We start from the raw sequence: 11,215 nt of genomic DNA, 5'->3' as shown, positions 1-11,215 counted from the left end.
TGTACATGCATATTTATGCATACACACACATATAAACACAAGTGACCCCTTTCCTTGGAAGCACGATACTGTAAACAAGAGAAAAACTTTTCCCCGGTAGGAAAAAGCCCAGTAGAAGCAGCAACAGTTGGCCTCACAGCTGCAGACATTCCCATCCCAATTTGGCCTGGGAGGAGGCAATGAGGAGTCATAGGAGCAGCCTTTGCAACAACACCCCAAAGGACCCAAATCACAGAGGAAGGGTCTTCCCCACTCCCTCTGCCTCTCACCTCTCAGCTCTCCTCCAACTCACTAACCTCAGGCACCAGTAGCCTGCAATATCAGGAGACCATGGTCCCCAGTGTGTGAGGTGTAGGACAACTATCATTTCTGAAGTGCGTGTGTGTGTGTGTCTCTGAGAGACAGACAGAGAGAGAGAGAGACAGAGAGAGAGAGGGAGGTTTTGTGGGTGGGTGGGGAGGGGCATCAAGTAACAGAGCAGGAAGGCATGTACGTGCACGTATGTCTGTGTGTGTATATTGCACACATCTGTGTGTGTGAAAATTCTAGTTGTAAAAACATCTGACGGAGCTAGGGAATTTGTGGAAGGTCTAAGGTGTTTCTTGTCATGATCAGGTTCAAGGTGCAACATATGTATATGGGAAACCCTGAGCCATCACCAGGGCAACTGTGGCAGGGATGATCCAACGTCCCATGGTGGCAAGAGATACTAACCTTCCATCAGGAAGAGAGGAGCTGGCCCCCTGCCCCCAGTTTCTACAAAGCACCTAGCACTTTCCTTCCAGTTCCCTCACCCTGTAACCAACTGATCATCACAAAGCCCAAGACACAGGAGGGAGGTGGGGAGACGAAACACAAGTATTCCTATGTTAACATCCTGTGCACACAAACTTGCAGTTCTCTGGAAATTAGGGCAGGGGGAGTGTGGGGTATTAGGGAAGGAAACATAAAAGATTCTGAGGCCTGAAAAACGAGGCAAACTCATCACAGAGCACATGACAGGTTCATTAGACTCTAACTAAAACAGAGAGAGATGTGATTATCATTTCCAGCCAGTTTTCCCATCATGATAGTTGTGTAACAAACCAAGGCAATGTCGGTCTTGAGCCAGGCTCTCAGAGTCCCCTGGCCCTGGCCTTGGCCTCAGTACAGCATCTCTTCATTGCTGCTCCAGGGACTTTTGATTTTCTCAATATTTTTCAGGATCATGCCATATAGAGTGACAGATTGATTCCTTAGCTCCGATAGGATGAGCTGAAGGCAGATGTATTCTTTCACATCAATCTCTGTCATGGTGTGGCAATAGTCCTCCACTTGGGGATATTTAGCTCTTTTGGAAACCAATTTGGTTCTTGTAATATAATGTAGAGAAATGTGGTCCAGATAAGATACAGCTTCACTCTCAACTGTTCTTAGTTCTGCTATTGTCTCCTCCTGAATGAACACTGCAAAGTTGTTCCCATATTCTAACCTAGGAATCGGGAGCTGTACCCACATTTTGACCATGTTGCATTTCTCAGTCAGCACCCGAATCTCAGGCTTCACTTATTCAATAATGTCCACCAGCTGCTGGTTGATTTTTTAGCATCCCTTTGGGCATCACAAACACCTTGGTTCCTTGGAAGGCCTCTTCACATTCATCCAAACTTTACCTCTTGTAAATGGGACTATTCAGTCCATCATGGCTATTGGTGAGAAGAAGGGGTTCAGGGACTGGAAGATTCATGTCTGAGTGGATCTGAATTAGGTCAGGGGTGTTTAGGCTTGGTTCCTTCAAAAAAAACTATTATGTTCTAACAGTTTCTTTGGGGAAAAAACTGCCACCATATTTTCTGCCTCACTTGTGATCCACTCCCTGAAAGAATCAGCTCTGAGCTTTACTTTCCGATCCACCTTCAGCAATTAGGCCACGGCTAGGTCTGCCCGTCTGCTCTGCTGGAGACCAGAGGCACTGTGGTCTCCAAGGAGGGGGGTCAGAGGGAAGGCAGGAATCTCAGAGGCAGCCACCACCCTGAGTGGCTCACTCACTGCTCACTAGCTCCCTCCCTTTGTATTATGTTTTCTGTTGTCTGTCAGCCCACCCACCCTGCCTGCTCACTCTCTTGTTGGCCCTGAGAAATTTTTTTGATTAAAAAGAAGCCTAAAAAAAAAAACAAAACAAAACAGAAGCCTATGTACTGGCTTATGTAAGTGATCTACAGTATATAAATCTATCTATCTATATAAAGTCCCCTACGTACAAAACTTCAAGTTGCTTTTCCGACCGCGATTTTCTCTTTCCAAATGATTCTTGCTTTTCTATTTAGAGAAGACCTTTCAATATTTCTTTTAGGATAAGCTTAGTATTGCTGTATTCTTTTAGTTTTTTCCTGTCTGTGAAGTTCCTAGTTTCTCCTTCTATTCTAAATAATCAGCTTGCTGGGTAGGTATCTTAGGTTGCAGGTTTTTCCCTTTCAGCACTTTGAATATACCTTGCCACTCCCTCCTGGTGTTTCTGTATAGAAATCAGCTGATAGCCCATGGGGGTTTCCATGTGACTAATTCTTTGTTTTTCTCTTGCTGCCTTTAGAATCCTCTCTTTAACTTTTATCATTTTAATTATATGTCTTGGTGTAGGTCTCTTTGGGTTCACCTTGTTTGGGACCCTCTGTGCTTCCTGTACCTGGATATCTCTTCCATTATTTAGCCCTAATTTCTTCAAATACTTTTTCAATCCCTTTTTCTCTTCGTTCTTCTGGGATCCCTACTGTGCATAGATTGACAGGATTTGTATTATCCCATAGGTCTCATATATTGCTCTCTCTCTCTCTCTCTCTCTCTCTCTCTCTCTCTGTCTCGTCTTTCAGTCTGCTGTACTGATCAGGTGATTTCTCTTCTTCTATATTCCAGATTACTTATTCATTCTTCTGTATTACTTATTTCACTAATTATTTATTGCCTTTAGCTCAGTTTTCATTTTGGCAATTGAGTTGTCTAATTTTGATTGGCTCCTCTTTACAGTTTCTAGTTCCTTTTTATAGTAATCTGCATTTCTATTGATAGATTTTCTTAATTCCTTCAGCATTTTTATTACCTCCTTTTTGAACTTGGGGTCTAGTGCACTGGTGAGGTCGGTTTTATTGTTTATTCTTTCAGGGGAATTCTCTTGGTCTTTTAATTGGGAGTCTTCCTCTGCTTCCTCATTTTACTTATATTTCTCTGAATCTATGACTTTAGGAGAAACACTTATCTATTGTGGTCTTAAAGGTTGTTTTTATGTGGGAGCATCCCTGTGTAGCCTTGTAAGGCTAACATTTTTGGTGCAAGGGCTGTTTTTGGTATGGATGCCTGCTATGTCTTTCTTCAGATTGTGCTGAACATTGTTCCTTTGATAGGGGATGTGATTGCTGTTGGGATAGCCAGAACCTGCACTGGATGTTGAGCTGGGTCTCTTCTTTGCTCTGTGCTTGTCACAGTCCTTTCAAGGGCAGGGTCCACTCCCCAGTTGTTGGCATAGAAGCCCCCAGGTTCTAAGCTGTGGTGTGAGGTAGGTAGGACTGGAGCACTCCTGCTGGGAGGGGAGCCACTGGGTATTCCTCCACAGGAGCTCTCCACTGGGAAGTGGGCTCTGTGGTGTCACCTGTCATCCATTGTGCAGGACCACAAAGTACACTGTTGTTGGCACTGACCTTGCCTGCCCTCCTCCCAGCTGTGGGAACATGGGCAATTGTCCAGGAGATCACTCAGGTGCTGCACTCAAAAATGTGCTGGTGAAATCATAGTCACAACAGCCAGATCCACCAAGGGAGCACCAGGAATCAGCCCAGACCCCAGCCCTGCCTCCATGTTCACATGCCCACAAAGCCCACTTCTGCTGACACCAAACTGTCCCAGCCACGGGGAGCACCAGTAATGGAAGTCCCATAGGTGCTACACTCACAAAACCTCCAGTGGAGTAAATCCTCCAAAGTCATGGAGGATTGGCTCAGATTTCAGCCCTGTCTCTGCATATGGGCAACTCCCTGAGCTCCCAGAGCCCATAGAGGTGGAACCCCACCTGCTGTGAACACACTGAGAGTGAAGCTGCCATGGCAGGACAATGTCCCTCCCTTTGTGTGCATGTTGACAGTGGGGCTCCTACGGTGGATCTGGGCTTCATCCTGCACTCACCCCCAGTTGTGGCCTGGATCATCCTCCAGGCCCTTCAGGCTGTCTCCACACAGCCAAACCTAGTCCTTTCCCTGGGTACGTCCTCTGAAGCTTGAGTTTCAGCACCCAGCTGCTCTGCCCACAAGCAGGCATATGTCTCAGGCTGGTAAGTGCAGGGAGGTGGCCATGACTTGTGCTGGTCTCTCCCTGTACTGTCTGCTGCAAGCCAGCTGCTGCACCCTTCTTTGAGCCTCTGAAGCTCCCAATCTGTCCCAGCTGATCTCCCAGCCACTGAAGGGTGTTTCCAGGGTGAGGTAACTTTTCTCTTTCACAGCTTCCTCCCAGGGGTGCCAGTCCCATCCCACCTTTGTTGTGGTTGTTGTTCTATCCAGTTATGTGGTGATCTTTCTTGCAACTTTGGTTGTATGAGATCTTCTGCCAGTGTTCTTTAGGTATTCTGTGAGAATTTTCCACATGTAGATGTATTTTTTGATGTGTTTGTTGAAGAAAGGGAGCTCCATGTCCTTCTATTCTACCATCTTGATCTCTGCCCCTAATACGTAATTTATAACTTTATGAAACAGAAAGCACTGGGGCCAGATGACTTCACTGGAATGCTATCAAACATTTATGAAATAAATTAGAGCAATTCTCAACAATCTCTCTCAGAAGGAAGAAGCAGATAAAATAAATTCTAACTCATTCTTTGAGGCTAAAATTAACTTAACACCCAAACCAAGCAAAGAAATTATAAAAAAAAGAAAAAGAGAACTACAGACCAATATCTCATGGTCATGAACACAAACATCCTTATAAAAATACTAGAAAATCACATCCAGCAATGTACAAAAAATTACCTGCTACAACCAAGTTGCGTTTATCTCAAGTATGCAAGGCTGGTTCGACATTTAAAAATTAATTAATGTATTCCATTATATTAACAGTCCTAAACTGGAAAAAAAAAATGATTATACAATAGATACAGTAACAGACTTTGACAAAATCTTAATACCCATTTAATGTAAAAAAAGCTTAGTGAACTAGAAATAGAAGAGAAATTCCTTAACTTATTAAAGAATATTTACAAAAATTCTACAGATAACATTGCACTTAATGATGAGAAACCAAAGCCTTTATATAAAGATGAAGAAAAAGACAAAGAGGTTTCCACCTTCCATTGCTCTTCAACATCATGCTTGAAGTCTGGCTAATGCAAAATGACAATAAATAAATAAATAAATAAATAAATAAATAAATAAATAAATAAATGGTATACAGATTGGGAAGGAAAAAATAAAAGTCTTTGTTTACAGATGACATAATAATATATCTAGAAGGTCCAAAACAATTGACAAGAAATAGCAAGTTTGCCAGATACAAGGTTACTATTAAAAAGTCAATTACTTTCTTTTATAACAGCAATAAACACAGTAGAATTTGAAATTGAAATTACAAGAACAATACTATGTACAGCAACACCATCTTCCCTCCCACAAAAAAAGAAAAGTATAAATTGAAGACAAGGAAAAGAAGTATTGAAGTCAAGACGGTAAAGTAGGAGGATATGAAACTCACCTCCCTCAATGAATAAGTACAATCCAAGGCTGTAAGAAAGATTTACACAGAATGTTGCAGGAAGGGAAGAGAAGCAATCAAGTTGGGACCTATGCCCCTGGGAGAGGACACAAAAAAGGAGGGACACCCTCCCTGAGCAGTGAGCTGTCCAAGTTATATATTGGCTCCAGCCCTGGAGCCCAACACCAGGAAGATAAGTCCCCTTAGCTGTTAGAAAACCAGTGGGACTACCAGGAGGGCTGTAAGAGACCTAGACTCCACTAATGAAGAGAATATATATACTTACTTACAAAACAAGGCAGAGCAAGCAAATTGAAACTGCACTGGACTTTGGATGTTTTCTGCAATCACTCTGGTGCATGCCCCAGTCTCAGCCAAGCACCTGCTCAGGCTCCACTTGCTTCAGATGCAGTACCACACTAGGTCAAGGGCTGCAGCAGCTGAGTGGAGTGCTCAGTGTGAGGGACAAAGATGGCTCAGACTGAAACAGGTAAGTGTGGAGGGGGCAGATGTTATACGCACTTATGAAGTCAGCAGATTAGAAGTGGTCCCAGGCCACAGCCACAACAGTCCATACGCAGACCCATGCCAAGTGACCATACTTGCTCCAGCAATGCTCCCCTCTAAGGTGACAGTGCAAGTACTGAAAGGGGGGAGAGCACACACTTAGAGGGAATGGGTGCACCCCTTGAACCTGACCGTCAGGGCTTCTGCTTCAGAAACTTGGGACCTTATTCCACCACCAATGGTGTGACATTGCCACTTGTCAGAGGAAAAGCCCCAGCTCACACCAGGCTCTGGCTCTAGCCTTTCCACTTCCAGTCCCACCTCTTACCTTGGTGAAAACTGCCAGGACACTCTGGGGGAAAGACATGATTTGTGTTCCTGTCAGATCCAGCTCTCCTACCAAAGGCACTGGGCACACACAGACTGTATAGGGATACTGCCGAACAAGGACACCTCTGCAAGGCTGCAATAGGTAACAGTTTCAGCTAATTTCATAGAGACAGAGAACTTTAACCAAAATGAGAATACAGAGGAATTTCTTTCAATCAAAGGAACAAGAAAAAAACCCTGAAAAAACAAATAATGGAACAGAAATAATTTACTAGATAAAGAGTTTAGACAATTACTAGGAAGAATGATAAGTAAATTAGGGAAAAGAATAGATGAACACAATGGGACTTTTACCAAGGAACTAGAAAATTTTAAAAACAACAACAAAAAGAAACAACTGTCAGAACAACAGAATACAATAACTGAAATAAAAAGCTCACTAGAAGGAACTAACAACAGATTAGGTGATAAAGAAGAATGCATAATTGATCTGGAAGACAGAATAATGGAAATCATGCAATAAGCACAACAAAAAGAAAAACAAGTTTTAATAAATGAGAAAGGTTTAAAGTACTTCTGATACAATATCAAGCATCGCAACATTTGCATTATAGGGGTCCCAAAAGAAAAAGAAGATAGAGAAGAATCAAAAGGGTGTTTGATGAAATGTGGCAAAAATTTCTGAACCTGAAGAAGGAAACAGATACTTCTGTACCTGTGATTTCCAGGTACAGAAATCACAGAGGTTCCCAAACAAGATGAACCCAAAGAAACTCACAGCAGGACATATCATATTAAAATATGGCAAAAGTTAAAGATAGAGAATTCTAAAGGCAGCAAGGGAATAACAAAGACACATACAAGGGAACCTCTACAAGGTTATCAGCTAATTTTTCTGCAGAAATTTTGCAGGCCAGAAAGGAGTGGTATGATATATTCAAAATGCTGAAACAGAACCTGCAACCCTGGATACTCTTCCCAGCAAGGTTATCATTTGAAATAGAAGGAAAGATAAAGAACATCTCAGACAAGCAAAAACTAAAAGAATTCATCAATACTAAACCTATCCTATAAAAAATGAAAAAAAGCCTTCTCTAAGTAGAAGAGAAAAAGCTATACCAAGAAATAAATATCTATAGCTAGGAAACAATCCCACATGTACAGGCAAACATATAGTAGAGACTGAGGGTCAACAATTTAAATAAGCTAGTTCAAAGATTAAAAGACCAAAAATTAATTGTAAAATCAACTATGACCACAACAAACAGTAAAGGCATAAACATGAAAACATAAAATATGACATCTAAAACACAAAATGTGGGGGGGTGGGGATGTTTTAGAAGGTATTTGAACTTAAATGACTACCAGTTTAAAACAAGCAGATATAGTTATAGATTAACATGTATGAACCTGATAGTAACCACCAAGCAAAAACCTACAACAGTTACGTAACAACTAGAGAGGAAAAATCAGACACATACCACTAGAGAAATTCAGCAAGCCTCAAGTTCTGTGCATTTTTTTAAAGATAAAGAAAGCTGACAAACATTATCCAGACTCATCAAGAAAAAAGAGAGAGGAGCTTCCCTGGTGGCGCAGTGGTTGAGAGTCTGCCTGCCAATGCAGGGGACACGGGTTCGAGCCCTGGTCTGGGACGATCCCACATGCCGCGGAGCAACTGGGCCCGTGAGCCATAATTGCTGAGCCTGCGCATCTGGAGCCTGTGCTCCGCAACAAGAGAGGCCGCGATAGTGAGAAGGCCCACGCACCGCGATGAAGAGTGGCCCCCGCTTGCCACAACTGGAGAAAGCCCTCGCACAGAAACGAAGACCCAACACAACCATAAATAAATAAATAAATAAATAAATAAATTTTTTTTAAAATTGCAAACTTTTAAAAAAAAAAGAGAGAGGACTCAAGTAAACAAAATAAGAAATGAAAGAGTAGAAACTACAACTGATATCACAGAAACATAAACAATCACAAGAAAATTCTAGGAAGAGTTATATACTAACAAATTGGGCAACCTGGAAGAAATGGATAAATTTCTACAGACATGCTCATCCAAGACTGAGTCAGGAAGAAATAGAAAATCTGAACGGAATGATCATTCATAGTAAAATTAAATTTGTAATTAAGAAAAAATGTCGCCGATTTACAGATTCAGCAGAATATACAAAAAGAAGAATCAGTGATACAGAGAACAGGAACTTTGAAATCAACTATTCTCAGGAGGGAAAAATAAATTTAAAAGAGTGGGGTGGGGGGCTTCCTTGGTGGCGCAGTGGTTGAGAATCTGCCTGCCAATGCAGGGGACACGGGTTCGAGCCCTGGTCTGGGAGGATCCCACATGCCGCGGAGCAACTGGGCCCGTGAGCCACAATTGCTGAGCCTGCGCGTCTGGAGCCTGTGCTCCACAACAAGAGAGGCCGCCATAGTGAGAGGCCCACGCACCGCGATGAAGAGTGGCCCCCACTTGCCGCAACTGGAGAAAGCCCTCGCACAAAAACGAAGACCCAACGCAGCCAAAAATAAATAAATAAATAAAATTAAAAGAGTGGGGTGGGGAAAAGTTCTCTGTGGTCTACGGGACAGCATCAAAAAACCAATATCTGAATTACTGGAGTTCCTGGAGAAGAGAAGAAAAAGGCAGAAAGCTTATTTAAAGAAATAATGACTGAGAACTTTCCACACCTGGGGAGAAATTTGGATATTCAGGTTCATGAAGCCAATAAGTCAGTACTTCAGTCCAATGATCTTCTCCAAGGTGTAACTAAAACACCATAAACCTCAAAGACAAAGAAAAATCCTAAATTAGGAAGAAAAAAAACAAAGTCTTTACCTACAAAGGAAACCACATCTATCAGTAAGTTTCTCAGCTGGAGAGAGTGGAATAATAAACTCTAAACACTGAAAAATGCTATCAACCAAGAATATTGTCACTCAAAGTTATCCTTCAGAAATAAAGACTTTTCCAGAAAACAAAAGCTGAGGGAATTTATTACCTTTGGACTTTTATTACAAGAAATGTTGATTTGAGTTTTTCAAGCTGAAATGAAAGGACACTAGTAATGTAAAAACATGTAAAACTGTACAACACACTGGCAAAGGAAAATGTATAGTCAAATTCAGAAAACTCTAATACTGTAATAGGTTGATTATTAATGACTTAACTACAATATAAACATTAAAGGCCAAAAGTATCGAATATAAATATAGCTACTATAATTTGTTAATAATATAAAAGGAGGCAAATTGTAACATTAAAAACAAAAGGGGAGAGTAAAGTTTAGAGTTTTCTATGCAATTTAAGTTGTTATCAGCGTACTATACATGCAATGTGTTATACAAGACTCATGGTAACAAGTGGGCAAAAATCCATACTAGATTCATAAAAGATCAAGAAAAGGAAATCGGAGCATACGACTACAGAAAATCAGCACCTCACAGAGAAACACAGCAAGAGCAGAAGAAGAGAGGAAGGGAACTACGATACAGCCAGAGAGCAATTTATAAGGCATTGGGAAGTCCTTATATATCAATAACTACTTTAATATAAATGATTTGAATTCTCCAATCAAAAAGCACAGAGGGATTGAAGACATAGAAAAATATGGCTCATTATATGCTGCATACATGAGACTCACTTTAGCTCTAAAGACACACATAAACTCAAAGTGAAGTGGTGGAAAAGGTTATTCCATGCAAGTGGACGTGTAAAAAAGTGAGTGCAGCTATATTACATCAGCGAAAATGGACTTTAAGCCAATAATGGTAACAAGAGATAAGGAAGATCGTGTGTAATGTTACAGGTCATTATAACATTATAGGTCATTATAACATTATATAAGGTCATTATAACATTATATAAGGTCATTATATAATGTTAAAGGGATCAACTCATTAGAAGATAATAGTTGTAAATAAATATGCACCCAACATGGAGACCCTAACTATTGTGAAAGTTAATAAAGGAAAACCTGAACTAAAATTAGAGTCGGGAAGGCCTCTGGAAGAACTTTTCACATCTGACCAATCATTGCCAATTACACCAAATAGGAAGATGTCAATTACAGAACCATATAAGGGACATACCTTACACTCTCAAACAGTAAGTGCAACTACATTACTACTCCTGCAGGAAGAAGAAAGTTTTTTTTCTCCCCAGCTACAAGTCCAGTCAATGGATATGCCACAGCTCAACCAATGAAAACCTCTTGTCACTTGAACTCTTACTTATCTCCAATAAATTTTCATTTTTCTTTTGCTCATGACTTACTTGTCCCACACTTCTTTCTAAAAGCCTTTCATTTTCTACCTCTCCCTGGAGTATTTCTCTGCTTGCCAGATGAGGTGCTGCCCAGCTCATGAATCATTCAATATACCCAATTAGTTCTTCATACTTACTCAGTTTAGTTTTTAACAACATACTACGCAAATACTAAGAAATCTGAAGGGAAAAAATTACAACAACACAATAATAGCCGGAAACTTCAATACCCCATTTTCATCAAAAGATATATCATCCAGGGACTTCCCTGGTGGTGCAGTGGTTAAGACCTTGTGCTCCCAATGCAGGGGTCCGGGTTCGATCCCTGGTCAGGGAACTGGATCCCACATGCACGCTGCAACTAAGTGTTCACATGCCACAACTAAGGAACCCGCCTGCCACAAC

The 11,215-nt window shown here is 41.2% G+C and overlaps 2 pseudogenes; one reads left to right on the top strand and one right to left on the bottom strand.

Moving 5' to 3' along the window:
- Positions 1-1,143: 1,143 nt before the first annotated feature.
- LOC118889459 lies at positions 1,144-4,488 on the bottom strand (annotated as a pseudogene).
- A 1,686-nt stretch (positions 4,489-6,174) lies between these two features.
- Positions 6,175-11,215, top strand: part of LOC118889458 — a 43,778-nt pseudogene continuing 38,737 nt past the window's right edge.

This window comes from Balaenoptera musculus, chromosome Y (assembly GCF_009873245.2).
Source record: "Balaenoptera musculus isolate JJ_BM4_2016_0621 chromosome Y, mBalMus1.pri.v3, whole genome shotgun sequence".
NCBI classification, from domain to species: Eukaryota; Metazoa; Chordata; class Mammalia; order Artiodactyla; family Balaenopteridae; genus Balaenoptera; species Balaenoptera musculus.
The sequence above is the reverse complement of the archived record's forward strand: the minus strand, read 5'-3'. Positions and strand labels throughout refer to the sequence as shown.